Here is a 19660-nt window from a genome sequence, read left to right as displayed (position 1 = left end):
CTAAATATACTTAATTGTGTAGGTACCTACTTAATTAAAAACTAGCATGCTGGATATCTCAATTTAGGATATGGAGTGCTGGTGGCCTAGAGGTACGAGCGTGCGACATGCGACCCGGCCCAAGTAACACAAAAGTAGCTGAATATTGTTTGAATAATAGAGCATTCCGTACTGTATGCTGAATAAGGTAGCAGTATAACGTCTGTATAAGCGCTTATACAGACGTTATACAGAAGGTTTGGGCGCAAAGTGGGCTAGCCCACGCCGCTTATTACTGAATAACAGTAATGTAATAGCTGTATAAGTGTGTGCCCACACATTGAATCGCTGAATAACACTTGTATAGAGGCTGTCAAAAGCTTCTATACCGCTTTTAAACCAAAGTTATCCAGCTTTGTATAGAATGACTCAGTTAGTCACACGTTATGCAGCTTTTGGTTCAAAAGTGCATTGTTACAGAAAATATATTCAGCTATTTGTGTATGATTTGTCTTCCATTTTAATTTGTGAACTCGTGTCAAAGTGTAGTGTCTGAAGTGAATACAAAATAAGGAGGACATTACCCATATATTGATTTGATGTTTACATAACATCAATTTCATTGCGCATGCGACTTTACTGTTAATATATATATATATATGTCGGAACCTGACACCAGAAAGACGTATTGCAGCGTTATAGTTCATTATTTTAGACGCCTGTATAAAATCGATTAGCAATGTTGAGCTACGTATTATTTGGTTGTAACGAAATAAATAAAGTTGCGTAGAGAGTAACGCCGTCTATTGGCGCATTGTTGAAATAAAGTTGCGTAGAGAGTAACGCCGTCTATTGGCGCATTGTTGAAATAAAGTTGCGTAGAGAGTAACGCCACCTATTGGCGTGTTGTTGAACTGAGATGACAGGTAGAAGGCTTTGGAACGTCGAGAGGTTTCTCTCGAGTGAGCGTAGGCACGAGTTGGCGTTTTTGTCGGTATGTTGGTAGACTGGTCGAGCAGGTTTGCCAACTTGACTGAGGCGGGAGCGGAGAGGCTCCGCCGCTGGTAGTTCTTCTGGATCGGACCGCGCTAGAGATCGGACGTACTCGTTAGCCAACCTCGTGCCTAACTCGCTACGTTCCTGAAGGTTTATACCTGAAGGATTATTCTGATAGCTTATAAAATCCCGCGTTCTTTAACCATTTAGCTAAGTGTTTTATTTCAAGTGTTATTTTGTTTTCTTATGTTTCATTAGAAGCTTACTTTTGTGAAATAAAGAAATGATGTGTTATGTGTTGTTTTAACTTGTTTTGAAAAGATTTGTCCCTCTGAGTTTGTTGCCGGTCCCATATAGGGCTAAATCTTCTCATGTTAGAGGCGTAGGGCTGGAGCCGGCCTAGTTTGACTTGAATAAAGATTTAAACGGTTTCTTTTTACTTTCATATCGCTCCCTTGAGTTAAACATAGCAATTAGTTCTTTTAAACATTTAGTACTGAAGTATAGTAGGCACTAGTATGGTTGACGAGTCCTAATGTTTATTTCATGCACTGGTAGCATGGTAGCATACTGGTTTAGCGGTGAAGTAATACATTATCGTACTACCCCACGCGCCCACCGCCCTTTTAGGACAATCGGTATTCGATATCAGCAAGTGGGATGGATGCGGAGTTTCATGTATTGCTTACACAGCCACCTGGGAGCGTGGTGTATTTCCGTGTGTTTTGGTGACCTACATTCCATAATCTGGACACGTGGTAATGGTAAGCTCACGTGTCTAACCTTTATTGAAAGGTGAGTGTAATTCATTGTTATTTGGTGAGAATTATTGTGAAATTGTGAATAAAATTGTGATTGAGGCAGTCGAGCATAGCGGTCGTTACGTGACGTCATCTCTGGGATCGTTACGTTTCTTTGTAATTAATTTTTGTAATCCATTTAAATCGAAGCGATCTTGAGTTATTTTGATTTGAAATCCATACTGTTAATTAAAACCGAGTATTAGCTATTACAACGTGATATTATTTCATCGCTTACTTGTGAATTTGCCCTCAATAATTGATTTTTCATGCAGATACAATTAATTTTTATAATCCATTTAAATCTAAGTGATCTTGAATTATTTTGAAGTGAAATCCATCTTGTTAATTACAATCAAATATCGGCTATCACGACGTGATATTATTTTATCGCTCACTTGTGAATCTACCCTCAATAATTGATTTTTTATGAAGATACAATTAATTTTTATAATCCATTTAAATCTAAGTGATCTTGAATTATTTTGTTGTGAAATCCATATTGTTAATTAAAACCAACTATCGGCTATCACCACGTGATATTATTTCATCGCTCACTTGTGAATCTGCCCTCAAAAATGGATTTGTAATGAAGATACATATGCACCGGTAGAAATGTTCCATTAAGATTATGACATCCTTTGTATCGTTTTGTAATTAATAAAATTGCGACAAATTATTGCCCGTAATGCCGTGATAGATCACAAAACGTGCATACTATGGAAACATGAGCTACGCATATGAAAATTAATGTTACAGTGTCCTGCAGCCAGAGCCGAGCGAACTTGCAGACACCATTACGCCCGTGACACAGAAGCAGCTGTGCAGTATCATCTGTGCTGGATATTTGGAAATAAAAGGACAGGTTTAGTTCTAATTGTTTATATGTGAATTTTATTTTGAGTGTAATGGCGAAGCATAACAGTCGAACGTAACTAATAAGCTGTCACTTTTCGTATTGGCCCCTTTTACCGTGTTACTTATTTTTGGGACACGTGTTTGTTTGTTCATAGAAGGAAATAAAACGCACTCAATGAAGTTTAAATTTTATTCTGAGATTTAAAGTCCCGTATCCTATGGCAACATGTCTTTTGTGTCCGCTACTAGGGCACATTCACAAACCCTGAAGTTTAACCTGCATACATGATAAACCTGATACCGTGCAAATGATGATTTCAGTAATAGCCAGCTATGATGAACCACATCGTGCATCTCGCCATCTGCCGCAGGCGCCGCAGCAACGGCAACTGCAAGTCGGAAAGCATCAGCCTTCGTGCTTGGGTCGGACTTCACCACCACCACCTTTGACTTGGTCGCGTGCATCATGCTTTATTGATCTGGTGAGCAGTTTCCATTTTGTTGGGATTATTTTGAGAGGATTTACTTCTGCATCGAAGTTTTGAGCGAGTTTCTGTTGTTAAAGCTAAAGTAGAAAGCTGAGTTTCTGTTGTTAAAGCTAAAGTAGAAAGCTGAGTTTCTGTTGTTAAAGCTAAAGTAGAAAGCTATCTTTAGTGATTTTGATCAGTGATGTTCAGTTGCAGTTGATCAGTTGACGCTGATAGTACCAATGGTTCTGAGTAACATGATTTAAAGAACCGTTTTTATTTTCTTTTTGGAATTCACTCTTAACATTGTTTTTGCTTTCGATGGACTGAAAGCTTGTACTTTCGAAGGACTGAAAGTACGCCCGATGGACTGGGCAATACTGTTTTGCTTTCGATGGACTGAAGGCACGCCCGATGGACTGGGCACTACTGTTTTGCTTTCGATGGACTGAAGGCACGCCCGATGGACTGGGCACTACTGGTTTGCTTTCGATGGACTGAAGGCAAGCCCGATGGACTGGGCACTACTGTTTTGCTTTCGATGGACTGAAGGCAAGCCCGATGGACTGGGCACTACTGTTTTGCTTTCGATGGACTGAAGGCAAGCCCGATGGACTGGGCACTACTGTTTTGCTTTCGATGGACTGAAGGCAAGCCCGATGGACTGGGCACTACTGTTTTGCTTTCGATGGACTGAAGGCACGCCCGATGGACAGGGCACTACTGTTTTGCTTTCGATGGACTGAAGGTACGCCCGATGGACTGGGCACTACTGTTTTGCTTTAGATGGACTGGGTATTGTTTAGTGACCGCATCAGAAGTGCCGGAGCATGTAAGAGGTGCACGTGGTCTGCTTTTTATGTGCAGAATGCTCTTTGCGAGGAGTAGCACTTACGCGGCTGAGATGGTTACTTCTGACGAGGGTCGGGTATCTACTGAAGGACTGGCAATGCACCGAAGGACTGGTGTTGTTTTGTTTATGTACTGTGTTCATATGAGTAAAATTGGCATTATCAAATCAGAATATTATTTGTTTTAAAATGTCTTACAAAAATTTAGATCACATATGACCAAAGATTTTTTTTAATGACAGATAATTTCCCCGTAAATTGATATTGATGACAATAGTAGTGATACTGTCGAGCACTGAATTAGAGCTGTTGTGATTTGTGTTTTTGATGTTTGAGATTGTTCTGTTTTCACATAAATTTGAGAGTATCCGCCAGATGGAGGCGATGATTAATGGAGTGTATCCGCTAGATAGCGGTGATGATTACTGATTATTTTTATTAAGTCGTTGCTCGATGGACTATTTTTGACTAGAGAATTGAGGATTGTTAAAGTAATTTTGAACAATCATTTTTTTCTGGTTGGATTGATAACAGTTTTATTTTAATAGTAATTTGAGAGAGACCCAAATTGTGGGTCAGGAATGACCGAGCGATGAGATACTGTGCTGAGTATTTTGTTACAGAATCAAATGCATACACCCACACACGAGGACGTGTGTAGCGCAGGACGGCCGTGTCGGAACCTGACACCAGAAAGACGTATTGCAGCGTTATAGTTCATTATTTTAGACGCCTGTATAAAATCGATTAGCAATGTTGAGCTACGTATTATTTGGTTGTAACGAAATAAATAAAGTTGCGTAGAGAGTAACGCCGTCTATTGGCGCATTGTTGAAATAAAGTTGCGTAGAGAGTAACGCCGTCTATTGGCGCATTGTTGAAATAAAGTTGCGTAGAGAGTAACGCCACCTATTGGCGTGTTGTTGAACTGAGATGACAGGTAGAAGGCTTTGGAACGTCGAGAGGTTTCTCTCGAGTGAGCGTAGGCACGAGTTGGCGTTTTTGTCGGTATGTTGGTAGACTGGTCGAGCAGGTTTGCCAACTTGACTGAGGCGGGAGCGGAGAGGCTCCGCCGCTGGTAGTTCTTCTGGATCGGACCGCGCTAGAGATCGGACGTACTCGTTAGCCAACCTCGTGCCTAACTCGCTATGTTCCTGAAGGTTTATACCTGAAGGATTATTCTGATAGCTTATAAAATCCCGCGTTCTTTAACCATTTAGCTAAGTGTTTTATTTCAAGTGTTATTTTGATTTCTTATGTTTCATTAGAAGCTTACTTTTGTGAAATAAAGAAATGATGTGTTATGTGTTGTTTTAACTTGTTTTGAAAAGATTTGTCCCTCTGAGTTTGTTGCCGGTCCCATATAGGGCTAAATCTTCTCATGTTAGAGGCGTAGGGCTGGAGCCGGCCTAGTTTGACTTGAATAAAGATTTAAACGGTTTCTTTTTACTTTCATATCGCTCCCTTGAGTTAAACATAGCAATTAGTTCTTTTAAACATTTAGTACTGAAGTATAGTAGGCACTAGTATGGTTGACGAGTCCTAATGTTTATTTCATGCACTGGTAGCATGGTAGCATACTGGTTTAGCTGTGAAGTAATACATCGAGATACTACCCCACGCGCCCACCGCCTTTGAGACCATCCGTATTCGACATATACATTTTATTTAAAATTTTAAAGCGCCGCGTAAATAATGCACTGTTTAGAAAGTAAATATAGAAAATGTAGTACTCCACTTTTAAATTTGTAATTTTTTTACGGTGTTTAGATGTTTTAGTGATAGAAAATGTACTTTAACAAGTTATGCTACGATAAAACTAGTGTTATAAATGAATATAAATGGGTTTTTCAGTTCATTTTAAATTTCTATTTAATTTTAGAGGTTAGAATATGAGCAACCGTAATGGCGTCCGACTGTGCTGAATATAAGCTGCTGCCACAGCTATTATGTGCTAAATTTCTGAATAGGCATTCACATTATTCGCGTTACTAAGCTACATGTAAGATAATAATGGTTTTAGAACAACAAGTTTTGAATAACATCAGTATAATAGTAATTGTTTTCGCAATATTAAAGCATATTAGGGTTCTATACACAAATGGTAAAAACCACATAGATCCTCACTAGTTTGATGAGAAACATTATAGGTATGTAACACGGGCAATATTCAATCCTACTTCCTACTAATATTATAAACGCGATATAATATTTAAGTTATATGATAAATATGGGGGCACGGCAGACTACACAGTTATTTTTTCCGTTATCAGTTCCGACAAATATGTAGTAGGTAAAGGTATACGCAAAGATGTACGAAGTGAGTACGAAGATGTGTATAGTATGAGTATGGTGTGGTTACGAGTATGGTATGAATATGAATATGGTATAGGTGCGAAGGTGCGGGTATATTAGTAGCGGGTATCACGGGTATGAGTACAAGTATAGTTTGGTATGGGCAGTATTGTTTAGGTATGAGTACGAATATAGTGTGGGATGGGTATGAGTAGACCCACTTGAAACCTAAAAACAGTCCATTCAAAATCGACAGGAGAACCGATTTCGATATATTTTAATGGGGGTGATTATTTTATTTTTCACATACCCAGTCCAGTCTACAAGTTTTTAATGCAACAATATACAAATGGTCAGTTAACAGTGTTTACGATGGTAGCTAGCAATTGTTTTACGTCATTAAAACGACAATGCATCTTGTGTAAAATAACCAATCGAAGGGAATTGTTAAGAAAACTAAACCTCGATTTTTTAAATAATGGTTGGATTAAAGAATAAATACGCAAGATGCGTTCAAAATAAAATAAAAACACGCTCAAGCTCAAAGCAAACAGGCTCAAGTAGCACTGTTGACCGTGTATAAACTTATAAAGCTACGGAACCCTCTCCACCGCGCATTTGTTGATACTAAGCAGTAGTTTGAATAGCGCTGCTCATTGCGTTCATTTTGCAGCTTTTAGCAAGAAAAGATAGTATATGTGTACTAAAATCGCTATAACTTAAGTATAAGTGTTGTTTTAGTATTTATTATTCAGACGTTATGTCTATAAAAGCCATAACTAACCCATATATGCAGCTACTGAATAACAAATAATATGTGGATTTCATTACAGCTTCCAGTAATAGCGTCCACCTTTATTCAAAAACTAGCATTAAAACAGAAACTGCAACCGCTTTTATACAGTTGAAAGTGTTCACCGACGCTTCTTTTCAGCATTTAGTAGCCACTATCACATTTTTCTTAATATTGTCTGCTTAATATCTCACGACACAAAGCAGCTTTTAGTAACCACAAATGATTTAAGCTGAATAATGTCTGACTAACTGTGTAAGAAATAAGTATTATTCAGCTTTAATATGCAAAACCGATACTATGCAAAATTTATTCAGCATTTAGGCCCCACTAGGCCCACATATTTTCTTATTCCGAATTTAGTAATTTCCACCGCTTATACACAAAATTTATGCAATCTTAATTTGAATAAGATGATAATTTTACTCTATTATCCTGCTTGTGTGTTACTTGGGGGAGGTCGCGGGTACAGACCCCGGCTCGTAGCTACCAATGAGTTCTTCGAAACTTATGTACGAAATATCATTTGATTTACCAGTCGCTTTTCGGTGAAGAAAAACATCGTGAGGAAACCGGACTAATCCAAATAAGGCCTAGTTTACCCACTGGGTTGGTCAGATGGCGGTCACTTTCGTAAAAACTAGTGCTCACGCCAATTCCTGGTATCACTTACCAAGCAGACCCCAGGTTCCCATGAGTGCTATTGAAATGCTATTTAAAAAAATAACATTCTTTCTCCGTTAAACAGCTAAAAACTTATTTACAGCTCTCTTTCTAGCGACAAAAATACAAAGTTATTCTGCCCGAACCCATAACCACCGTAAGTGACATTGCAACTTAGAATCTACTGCGCGAGAATGCAATAAACAATTGAATGCGTTTCGAACGTCACTTACGGCTGTTATGGTGCAGTATTCAGAACCTACAAATTCCCTCTAATTGGATAGACACGCTAAAAAGTAATAATAGGACACGATTCTGCTAAAAGCGAAACCAATTTAAAGTTGGTGAATAGAAACATTGTTGCGCGGGTGCACGGAGCGGGTGAACGAAAAATAGTATGAGCATCGCTAACTGGCGTGGACGCGTTTTAATGACCATCGGCGCGATTCGGGAAATGAATTAGAGATTCACTAGATATGAAATAGTAAAGATATGTGACGTTCCACGGCAAAAGATACAATTGCCTCGGCTGCATATTGGAGCGGCGTTAATAATAGCGTAAGCGCCAGCCACCATAAGGTACCTTTTTCCGTGGAACGTCACATATATTTACTATTCATATCTAGTGAATATCTAATTCATTTTCTGAATCGCACCGCATAGCAAACCATATTGGTGATAGTGAGATGTATAGAAAGTATGTTACGCAGACGTTAGCGAATAATGTCACTTTGACACTGATATAGGCAGTCTTGGTAAAGGTGACAGTCCATTTCCAACGACAGCAGCACTACCATTCATTCTACTATGGAAATTGACAAAAAAGCCGCGTATCCATTAGAGGCAGCCTCGGGTCGAGCAGCCTCAACTTGAAGCAAACAGCCTCAGTTTGAGGCTGCTCGCTCTGAGGCAAAGGCTCGAGGCACGTTGTGATCAGCTCGAGGCGAATCGCCTCAGCTTGATCCGCAACGCAAGTTTAAAGCCAAAACGCGTCGATCGTCTCTATCAAATGCACGGCTCGGACTGAGGCTCCTTTGAGCACGGTAAAAAAACCGACAAAATATGGCTCGGCTCGCGGCCACAAATTTGCTTCGTGTCGCGGCGAGCCTCAGGTTGAGCAAGCGTCTCCACTTGAGCGGCCTCGGGGCGAGGCAGCCGCTCGACCCGAGGCTGCCTCTAATGGATACGCGGCTTACACCGACGCGTTCGTACTAGTAGTGCAGCTGCGGTCAGAAATGGAATGTTACCCTAAGGCTACTTAACTAGTCCCACCGTAAGCAAATTGAGGCTTTTTCACATCACCTATTCGAAAAAGGGCTTTTTCTTCCCTGCTAGAAGGGACCAAAGTGGCACTTTTCTTCCCTGCTAGGAGGGATCGAAGTAAAACTTTTCTGTTCTAGCACACAATTTTTACTTCTTTTGCACATTCTTTTTTTAGCTTAAATAATTTATTTAAGCATCAGATTGTGTCAACACTAAGATTTTGTTATTTTCCTCATAGTTGATGTGAAAAGCAGTATGTGTCACACGGTATCAAAATTATTTCATCTTGGGCGTTAACACTTGAATCCCTCATTACGCTCAGGATTCTACTTTAGAATCCATCGCTTCATTCAGGATTCAATGCACGCCCTTGACGGAAATATATCATTTTGATCCCTTGTAACACAAACTACTATTGTTTTTTAAATTATTTTTAGTCATAATTGTTATTATAAAAAAACTATAAAATTTCTTAACCGAATTCTAGACGAAAGTATTTATATAAGCAGCTTTCCCCTGGATTCAATACTGGTTCAATAAATCAGTAAAGTTGCGACGTGGGTTTGATACGGCCTGTCGGCCTGGCTTTCAGACACTGCTAGATATTTTACAGCTAGGAAATTTAGGTCAAAATTCTACAGCCTACATCAGCAGAGATGACTAAACCAATGGCCGATCGGCATTTCTTGCCGCTTCGATTCGTGTCTTAACTCCTGGGGTGGTCCAGCAGCTCTGCGATTTCGTTTCTGCTTATGTTGGTCCAACCGGAGCTAATGTTAAGGTTTTTAGAATCGTCTCGATGAATATTAGTTGCCCGTGGTAAGAAAAATACAGTCAGCCATAAAAGCTTGTACCACAAATGAAAATTTTGCCAAAAACTTATTTAGAATGTGTGACCCAATAACGAAATAAAATGCGTTTGTACGAGACAGCCTGTTCCATTCCATGCTTCAAGATTATTTATCGCGTCTTGGCCTTCCAGCCTCCAGCTATATCATGTGGCAGAGCCTTAAATAAGTGCCCCCTTAACAAAAAAACTATTTATATCTTTTGCAACATTTACTAAGCTAATAAACATTTTACTAGCAATACCTGCTTCTGACAATTTTTGATTCTAAAATATACAAAACTGTCTGTTTGTTGATGTGATGTATGTTCGCGATAAACACAAAAACTACTGAACGGATTTTCATGGAGTTTTCACCTATCAATAGAGTGATTATTGAGGAAGATTTAGGTATATGATTTGTTAAGGTTTTATGTAACCCGTGCGAAGCCGGGCGACTCGCTATACTGCCCTGCTAAGCCAAGTAGCGGCATCTCAAATAAAAATTTAATGCAAACATATACCTTACACTCTTTATCTGAAAATTCTGTTTTCAACGTCATTTGTTTTTGAGATGCCGCTATTCGGCTTAGGAGGGCAGTATAGTTCATTTTTTTTAGCATTAGAAATAAGGTAAACAATCTTGATGTGTCTTTTAATTGAAAAACACATTTTAAAAATAAGTTACGGCAAATATGTAACATTTATTAATATAATACGATCATTTATGTTCTTCTGCTTTCATAAGTAATAGTTATTGATTTTTAAAAAGCGTTTTTCAATTAAAAGACATGTCAAGATCGCTTACCTTCTTCCAAGTTTTTCTAATGCTAAAAAACACGAACTATAGTAAGATAATAATTTCAGTAACTGCAGTCGGTATTTAAATAAAAGGAAACAAACAATTTGTAAATTTTCGGGTAGTTAAAACATTTATTGGTTAACCAACCAGATACAAAACGCTTGGATCAGTTACTGAACGACCTGCCTTTAACCTACATAATTTGATCATGTAATGTTTTCATCTACCCTCAACTGGCTTAAGAAGCCATTTGAGGGTAAGTAGATTTTATTTACTTTTATTTAAATACCTAAAGATACAGGGTATAAGCCAGTAAATATTATTGCGTCTTTATTCCAGCCTCGAGCTACATCGTGTGGCACGGCCTTTAAGTACCCTCTTTAAACGAGAAAACTAATTCTATTGCGTCGAGGCCTGTGATTGGCGTGTGTGTATTTTCTGAATCCTCCATTGCATAAGATCTATATTACATAGAACCTACTCTTTTAGCTTTGATCGTGATTTTATAAAAAAATGTTTGGGTGGTATAGGCTAGCTCAACTATGTATGTAGAGATGAAGTTAGTTACAACATGCGTATTAGAATGCAGATGTCGCTAGTGACGTTGTCACAGTTGCAATGACTAAATTCGCGTTGATTGAAGGATGGTCAGCTGGCGGAACTGGTAACGCATTGGACCGGCAATCCAGGGATGTGGGTTCGAGTCCCACGTTGGCCAGAGTTGATCATCGTTGATTTTTTCATTGTGATTGACATCTGTATTTATAATTTATAGGTGTCGTTTTGTATGGGAGCGGCTTTTTTCATGGGTACAGATGACTCTTAAATTCATGTGTCATTACATTTATGATCATGCTGTTAGTTCTCTAACGCCTACAAATATGAAGTATAAATTCACCTGGCTTAAACGGCGACCCCCTAAATCTTTTATCCCTAAATATCAAGCCGAAATTATCTGAGCCCCTACTATCTTATGTTTAATTAATGCTTTTAAAGCCTTATTTAAAGCACAAATTACATTTCGACCCGAAGCAAACCATTACAACCGCCAATGCAACATCAAAGAAAATTCTACTGTATTGGCAAAATTTAAGGTTCAAAGTTGAATGCAGTGAATCTTTGGCAATATAATTATGTTAAGAGTTAAGGTGTCAACCCTATGTCAGAATTATTTAAGGGTGAGACCACAGTCGCAATTATTATGGTTCTTTTGGAGAGCTCTTTGAGTTGTGGTTCCAGGCACACTTGTGTGTGTAAATTCAGGATTACGAGTGTGCTTCAAGTGTTTTAATCGTAAATTTATTTTAATCTGACACACACAAACCTTAATATTGTTCTTTATGTTCACCAAAGCTGTCTTACCACTGCTGAGTGTATTAAATGTAGTATTTTGCTACAGAAACACGTAGGTAATAAATAATAGTAGGTACAGAAGGTTCACTCTCTAATGCTGATTTAGACGGCGCGAGAACTCGCATGCGATTTTAGTTACATTGCGGACTGTTGGTTACGTCAAATTCAACCGACTTTTTGTAATAAAACTCGCATGCGAGTTCTCGCGTCGTCTAAATGAGCCCTAACAAAACGCGTCTATTACGACAGATATGACCGCAAGGTGGCGCAAGCGCGAGCAGGTCCGCTCCGTAGCGGTGCGCGGCAACTACTACTGCTAGACACCATAATTGGTGTGGGTCGCACATACTTCCTAGCGATGCGACGAAATCGCGGAGTGAGCCACGCCCAACAAAACTACCAATTTAAAAGATATTTTGGTGTTATAGCATTTGACACGAAAAAAACATCATTTTTGACACCGACATAATTAACTAATCCATATAGTATCTAGCCGCAATATTTGACGTATCTTAAAGTTCGAATCGGGCCGGGTGTCTTAGATGTCCACTGAATTATTAATATTATTATCGTCGTGTGTTATCGTACAAATCGTTCTGCCATTTTTTGTGGGGGGGGGGGGGGGGAGCGTGCACGCAGTAGCGTTTCTCACTCACTACCTACATACAAAATCTAATCTGTAATGACGACACAAATATATAGAAAATGACACACGTCGCATACCTCGATCTCTTTTCGTGTAGGGACGAGTCACAGACAACACGCATCGCGATAGGTACAGCTGTACCTATGCTTCAGCACAGAATAAATAATAGTACTAGGTACAAAAGACTCACTATCTAACAAAACGCGTCTGTTACGATCAGGACAGATATGGCTAGGTGGCGACAGCGCCACGCGCGGCTTATGGCTAGCCACCAAAATTGGTGTGGAACGGATGTACTTGTAACTACCTGTTGCAAAGCGACGAAATCGCGGAGTGAGCCACGCCTGGCTTCGGCAGAGGGGAGATAGTACGAATGCCGTCTCCCTTCCCGTTGTTGCTCGAAGATTAATAAGTTTTTGGCAAAAATTTCATTTTTGGTACAAGCTTTTATCGCTGACTGTACTTTTCTTCCCACAGGCAACTAATACTCATCGAAACAATTCTAAAAACCCCAAACATCAACCCCAACACAATTAGGTTTCGTTGTTTTATCACATAGTTCCTATGGCCACCTCCGGTCTCCATCATCAGATCAGCTCGATGACACCATAATATTGCATTGTCACCCGACTTACGTATATATGCAAAATTTCAGCTCAATCGGAAACCGGGAAGTGGATCAAATTTAACTTGCAAGATTTGATTACAGACACAACGGTCAGGTGAAACTAAATAAAAGCTTGTAAAATAGTTGTGTAAGTAAACATTATCCGTAAAACAATATTTTTATAACGATTGACGTTACGGAAAATGCTGGTGGTAAATTTAAAATTGATAGTGCCTTTAGCGAGAGGCTGGATGGAGTAACAGCTTAGGTATCCCTGGGGCTTTAGGGTGTAAAGGTGCCTCTCACACCGATACCTAACCTATTCTTCCTCGCGCTATCCCGGCATTTTTACCACGGCTCTTAAGGGCCTGGGGTCCGCTTGACAACTAATCCTAAGAATTGGCGTAGACACTAGTTTTACGAAAGCGACTGCTATCTGACATTCCAACCCAGAGGGGAAACTAGGTCTTATCGGGATTAGTCCGGTTTCCTCACAATGTTCACGGAAAAGCGAATGGTAAATATCAAATGATATCAAAAAACTCATTGGTACGAGCCGGGGTTTGAACCCGAAAGTCGCGGGTTCAAACTTGCACCATCCCATTAACCCGGGGTTAAGCGGTTGCAAGTGGCCTTTAGTTACTATAAGTACTAGGGATGTACCGACTAGTCGCCGACTAGTCGGGAAAGCCGACTATCCGGCCTCATTTGTAGTCGGCGATTAGTCGGCGACTAGTCGGCAAAAATGGCCGATTAGTCGGCACTTTAAAAGTTACAGAAAAACGGGGCAAAAAAAATAAACAGCAAAAATTTACCATTAGATTTTCACTTATTTTACCCAAATTCATATTTAGGGTGCTTACGAAAACTTTTGTTTGAATTATTGACCGCTTGGTCGCTTTCTTGTCCGATAGTCCGGTCGTCGTATGAAAATAGTCTTAGGATTTATTTATTGATTTTATTTTTCAGCATTACTATTTATAATTATCATAATATGACGAATAGCGCGACGAAAGGGGTAGAACGGTTGTTTTTTAAGTGCATCTGAACCGAACTTAGACAAAACTAATGATCCGGCCGACTAGCCGACTAGTCGGCCGACTAATCGGCCATCCTAGCGCCGATTAGTCGGCTAGTCGGCTAGTCGGCCAAATCAATAGTCGGTACATCACTAATAAGTACCAATATAAAAGTTTAGAATACGAGTAGAATGTGGAATATATATGTAGTATTATAGTACTACATGAATTTGTATGGGAGGTATGTGGTACCATAATATTGTATTGTCATATAACTGACGTAATACGTAAGTATGTGAAGATTCAGTGCAATTCAATAATGGGAAGTGGGTCTAATTATGATTGAAAGATTTAACCTGAACATACTGATACATAAATACAAACATTGCAAGTGAAATAAAAACATGTATAAAAATACACAGACATATCGGTGTAACAGACCCCTTTAAATGGACCGTACACTGGCTCGCACAGGAAATTACCTCCCGCGCGGGAAGAACTTAACGATAGAGCTGTCCGACTATATTCGCGCCACTCATCCGTGCCCAAAGACTCGCGCCGAAGTAGACCACGCAAGAGGGTCATACATATTTTTAAAGTGTGCTTAAATCGTTCGCGTCAGGCATCGCAAAGTTAGGGAATCTAAATTCTAGTATTTTTGGCATTTGTTAAGCATTATTTTCTGGTTTAGCCCATTAGCTGACTGGTAGCGAATGCCTTAAGAGATTAGGTCCGCCATTTGTATTATCAGGTAATGTGAAATAAAGATTAAGTAAATAAAATTTAAAATACATACAGACACAAACAGGGGTCTTAGGAATAAGTAGAAAAAAACTTCTATGCCTCAGGTTGTTTCAGTTGGCCAACCCTCTATACAAAGTACAAAAGATTTTAGTGTCAAAAAAATTGTTTCTACCTTTTCATAATCAGAACACGATAACGAATATGCCCTTAAATGGATCCCCACTATTTTTTGTCACAATCTGTATATTTTTAATTTTTAACAAGCAGAAACGTCTGCGAACGATGCTACGGTCCCCTTGACCTATAATATGGTGGAAAGATTTGCTGGCTATGGATGAGGTCTTGGTGGCTCAGATGGCAGGGCGCTGGAGTATCAATCCAGAGGCCGTGAGTTCAAGTCTCACCCAAGACAGTAATTTTTTCACTTTTAAATGTATATTTGGACATGAGACATCTATTAATCTACATATCTGCGCTCACGCCGCCCGAGCGCGATAGCCAACGACTGGACAAGGGGCTATAAATAGTTCTGTTTCTTTTGTACCTGCAATAATATGTTACTCTTCGATGGCCCCAAAAATAAGTGACATGTTTTTATGTCTCTACAAATAAGCTCTACATATTATCGCAGGTGACTGTACTATTTTTTTTTATTATATGTTTGTTATATCTGTAACATTGGCATTATTCTGCCCCCTCCCCTCCCAGCTCTATTTTTACATGCAATGTATGCCCTTCTGCGGCCTCAGCCCTCTCATAAGCCTCTACGATATGAACTTGCCCATCCCCCCCTCCCTCTTACCCTACTGCTTACGCCCTTGTCTATGCTTACCAAATTTCTAAATCAGACAGACAGACAAACATTTGTATTTATAATGTTAATAGCAGTAATTAATATTTAATTAGTTTGCTTGTAACTAAATATTACTACACACAATATATTTCTAGCGTTCGCACATTTACAGCGTGGGATATTTCTAGGGACTGAGCTGAGAAGATAGTGTTATCCAATTGATCTACAATCGAGTTATTATACTTATAATCGTAAAGCTGGATTAAAAAAAAACAAACGCATTAAAATAAAATATTTTTATCTCAGTGACAACCCTACAAAGTAATAACTCCACGGCCGATTCGGCCACGGTGACTGCTATCAACTCCGTTGCTGTCTCTGGTGCGCTCGCAAGTGGCTGACGTAGCCCATGGTATAATAATATACTCCGCCTGGTACTCCATTCCCGTCTTTTCTAGGTCACCTAACTGACACGGGCCTACGTCATCATGCGACAGCGCTATATGATAATATGCGATAGCGCTATATATAGCGGCCATGTTGTTGTGACGTAGGCCCGTGTCACTCTGGGAATGGAAGACCATGTTTTATTAGACTATGACGTAGCCGATCTTGTTACTAAATCATGCGTCGCTAAAGCTAGTCTACTTGCTAGGGTTAAAAATACAGATTTTTGCACTAATGTTTAACAAACTATCTCAAAAACGGTTAGAAATATTAACGCGATTAAACAATTCCCAAGTGCCTAAACAATTCAACGTTTGCATAAGAGTCCCTCTTTCTGTTCCACCCGATAAAACTATTATTGCCAATGTTAGTTAAAATATCAGTATATTATATTATGAAATTGAACTACTAGATAACGCTTCTAATATTCCTATTCGTTCACAAAACCACGCTCACCGACACTATTATACACTAAATTAATTATAAACTAAATTTATTACTGAAATTTAAATAATAAGGGCTTTTACACACGGAGGGACACAAAAATAACTATAGTTATTTTAAAAAAGCACGGGTACAGAATTTCGAGATTTTGAGTTTAAAAAACACCTCAGTTAAACGGTCGATGTATAAATGAGAGGTCTAAAATGACGCAACTTATCGAAAACTGGCCGCGTAGCCAACATGCTAATCGCTTACGCTTCGTAGCGATCGAAACGCAACTGTCACTGTCGCACTAATATGGAAGAGTGATAGAGAGACACAAAGCGTTTCGTTGTCGAAGCGATAGCGATTGTATCCTTGCCTAGACCGGACTGTTTGGAAGTTGTATCCCACAAGAGCTGACATTTCAATAGACGCGCTAAAGCTTTTGAACAGATCAGAGAACTAGTAATTTCTGGGTCGTTCCATGTGAGAAAGGCTTTACTGAACTTAAGTAGCACGTTCGCAACTCAAGGGCGAGCAGTAATATCCAGAGCCTAATTAAATAGGTAAATCATAGCACAGTTCAGAACCTATTTCGCAGAGGAAATGTGTTTCGACCCGGCCGAAACACGATACGTGAGGCGCAAACGGCTGTACACACAAAACGACCGAGTTTTACGAAAGTGTCGAGTTTGATCAACTTTTCAGTTCTATTTTCGAACGAGTTCAAAAAGCTAGAGGTTCTCAATTCGTCGGGATCTTTTGTATCTCCGATTTTCTGATGAACGCTGGATGAATGGAGAATTCGTCTTTTGTTTTAAGACCCATCACAGTTAAAAACTACACAACGGGACTTAATCGCGTATTTAAGTTTTAAGATTTACCTCCGACGTTTCGAGGACGGCGTTGTCCCCATGGTCTCGTGGTGGTTTGATAATGTTTAATAATCGTGAAAGTTTAAATCAGTCCATCACAGTTAGTTTAAAAGGTCCTAATCGTGGCTCGATCCTAGATAATTCGACGTAAATAGTTTTTTTAGGGTTCCGTACCCAAAGGGTAAAAACGGGACCCACTAAGACTCCGCTGTCCGTCTGTCTGTCCATATGTCCGTCTATCTATCCGTCTGTCTGTCCGTCACTAGGCGTATCTCATGAACCGTGATAGCTAGGCAGTTGAAATTTTCATAGATGATATATTTTTGTTGCCGCTAAAACAGCAAATATTAGAAACTGAATATAATAAATATTTAAGTGGGGCTCCCATACAATAAACGTGATTTTTTTGCGCGTGAGTTTGACTCGCACTTAGCCGATTTTATAATATTACAATCACATGAACGTCTTCAACAGCGGAGCTTTCAGGTAGAAGTCCATAGGGCCGCATCGCACGCATCGGCCGCATCGCACGCAATGGACCATTGGACGCAGTTGTGTGACTTTATATACAAAGAATACTAAAATCCGTTACATGCGATGCGTCCGAAGCGTGCGATGCGGCCCCGTGGACGTCTATTTACCCAAACCCGAACCGGCCAAAACCGGAATTATATAAATACAATATCTATGGCGTAGTACATACAGTGTGGCTACCACCAGTTTGGCACTGATAAAAACACTATCAAGAACGTAACTTACTTCCTGTGCATCTCGCTCGTACTCGCATATTAGTGTGAGCGAAATGTATAGAAAGTAAATTACGTAGACGTTAGGGAATATGTCAGTTTTGACACTTTCAGTGACTCATGGTGCGGGCTCAGGTATGTACATAGAAAACATCCGTAAGTAAGAAGTAAATTTGTGGTAAAGGAACAAATTCTGCTTCGTAGGCAGGATCACTAGTTCACTTACCGGCTAGGCTAGGAGGCCGACATGATAATTAAGTTTACTCGATATCCGATATCACATAACCGTTTGGTTGGTTAGAGTTTAAGACGTATGGGACGTCTTAAACTCTAACCAAGGACGCTTTGACCATAAACTTCAATTCAATTTAGCTTGTATGGGCGGCGACGATTAGTGCGGGCCGCAGTTAATAATTCTGTATCAAATATGGTTGGATAAGGCCCGTTACTTATGGCGTATACGTGAGGGTGGACTGGGGCTGGCTGCAGAACATAACGAACAGTGTAGTAATATAAAAATGTACACAAAATAATTACAGTAACTTTTTTACCCTTAAGCCACGTTTTGCGAGGTGAAAGTGTAGGCAATTAGTAGACCAACCTCGAAATCACGAAAAATATTACTTATGTCTTATAAAAAACATAGACATCTATAAATACTTTATATATAATATTCTTATATTAACTTTTACGATTTTTACTCATTATTATTTACTTAAACGGGACTTGAACGCGTAAAATTACGTTTTTAAGTAATTTATCTCCGACGTTTCAAGGACGGCGTTGTCCCCGTGGTGTCGTAGAAGTCTCAAAACGACTCGTAGGTAAATTTAATTCTTAATTTTAATTTTTTAAGTAAATAATTAAAAACTATACTGTGCCGTCAGTTTTTATCTGTCTAAAGATTTCGTGGGTCCAACACTTATAACATTCGTGATCGAAATATAATACAGTTATACAATAACTGGGTTGCGTCCGTGCGTGTGACGTTTTGGCCGCTTTGATTATCTTCCTCTTTTTATATTACGGCTGGGAACATTGATTTATACAGGGTGGAGAGGAAGACTGTCTAAGAAATAAAAGAATAAAGGGGTCTATGGGCTCAGTGTTAGCAAAGAGAATAGAGTGTATAGAGGCGGATTGTCAAAGTAAATTATGTAGCTACAGTACCTACATTTACTGCCATCTTTCGACAGAAAATTAAAAATGTTAGAACGCCATTTGACTTTGATCCTTAATCTTTCACTGATATGTGTTAATTTATTAATATCAAAATTAACGCCATCTACTCGAGAGTAGGCTGACGGTAATGGCGCCATCGCTCGAAAAGATTGCACCATACCTTTGGCCTAGTCTCGAGTAGATGGCGTTAAGATTAATATTTAACAAATTAACACATGTCATATCAGTG

General features: G+C 39.3%; 1 non-coding gene across 1 annotated transcript; it reads left to right on the top strand.

Annotated features, from left to right (window-relative positions):
* The first annotated feature begins 11239 nt into the window (after window positions 1-11239).
* Window positions 11240-11311, top strand: Trnaa-ggc (transfer RNA alanine (anticodon GGC)). Its single transcript has one exon. It is a non-coding gene; the product is annotated as a tRNA-Ala (tRNA).
* The last annotated feature ends 8349 nt before the right edge of the window (window positions 11312-19660 follow it).

The sequence above is a fragment of the Cydia splendana genome, chromosome 16, assembly GCF_910591565.1.
Source record: "Cydia splendana chromosome 16, ilCydSple1.2, whole genome shotgun sequence".
Lineage (NCBI taxonomy): Eukaryota > Metazoa > Arthropoda > Insecta > Lepidoptera > Tortricidae > Cydia > Cydia splendana.
This window is presented reverse-complemented; position numbering and strand designations above follow the sequence as displayed.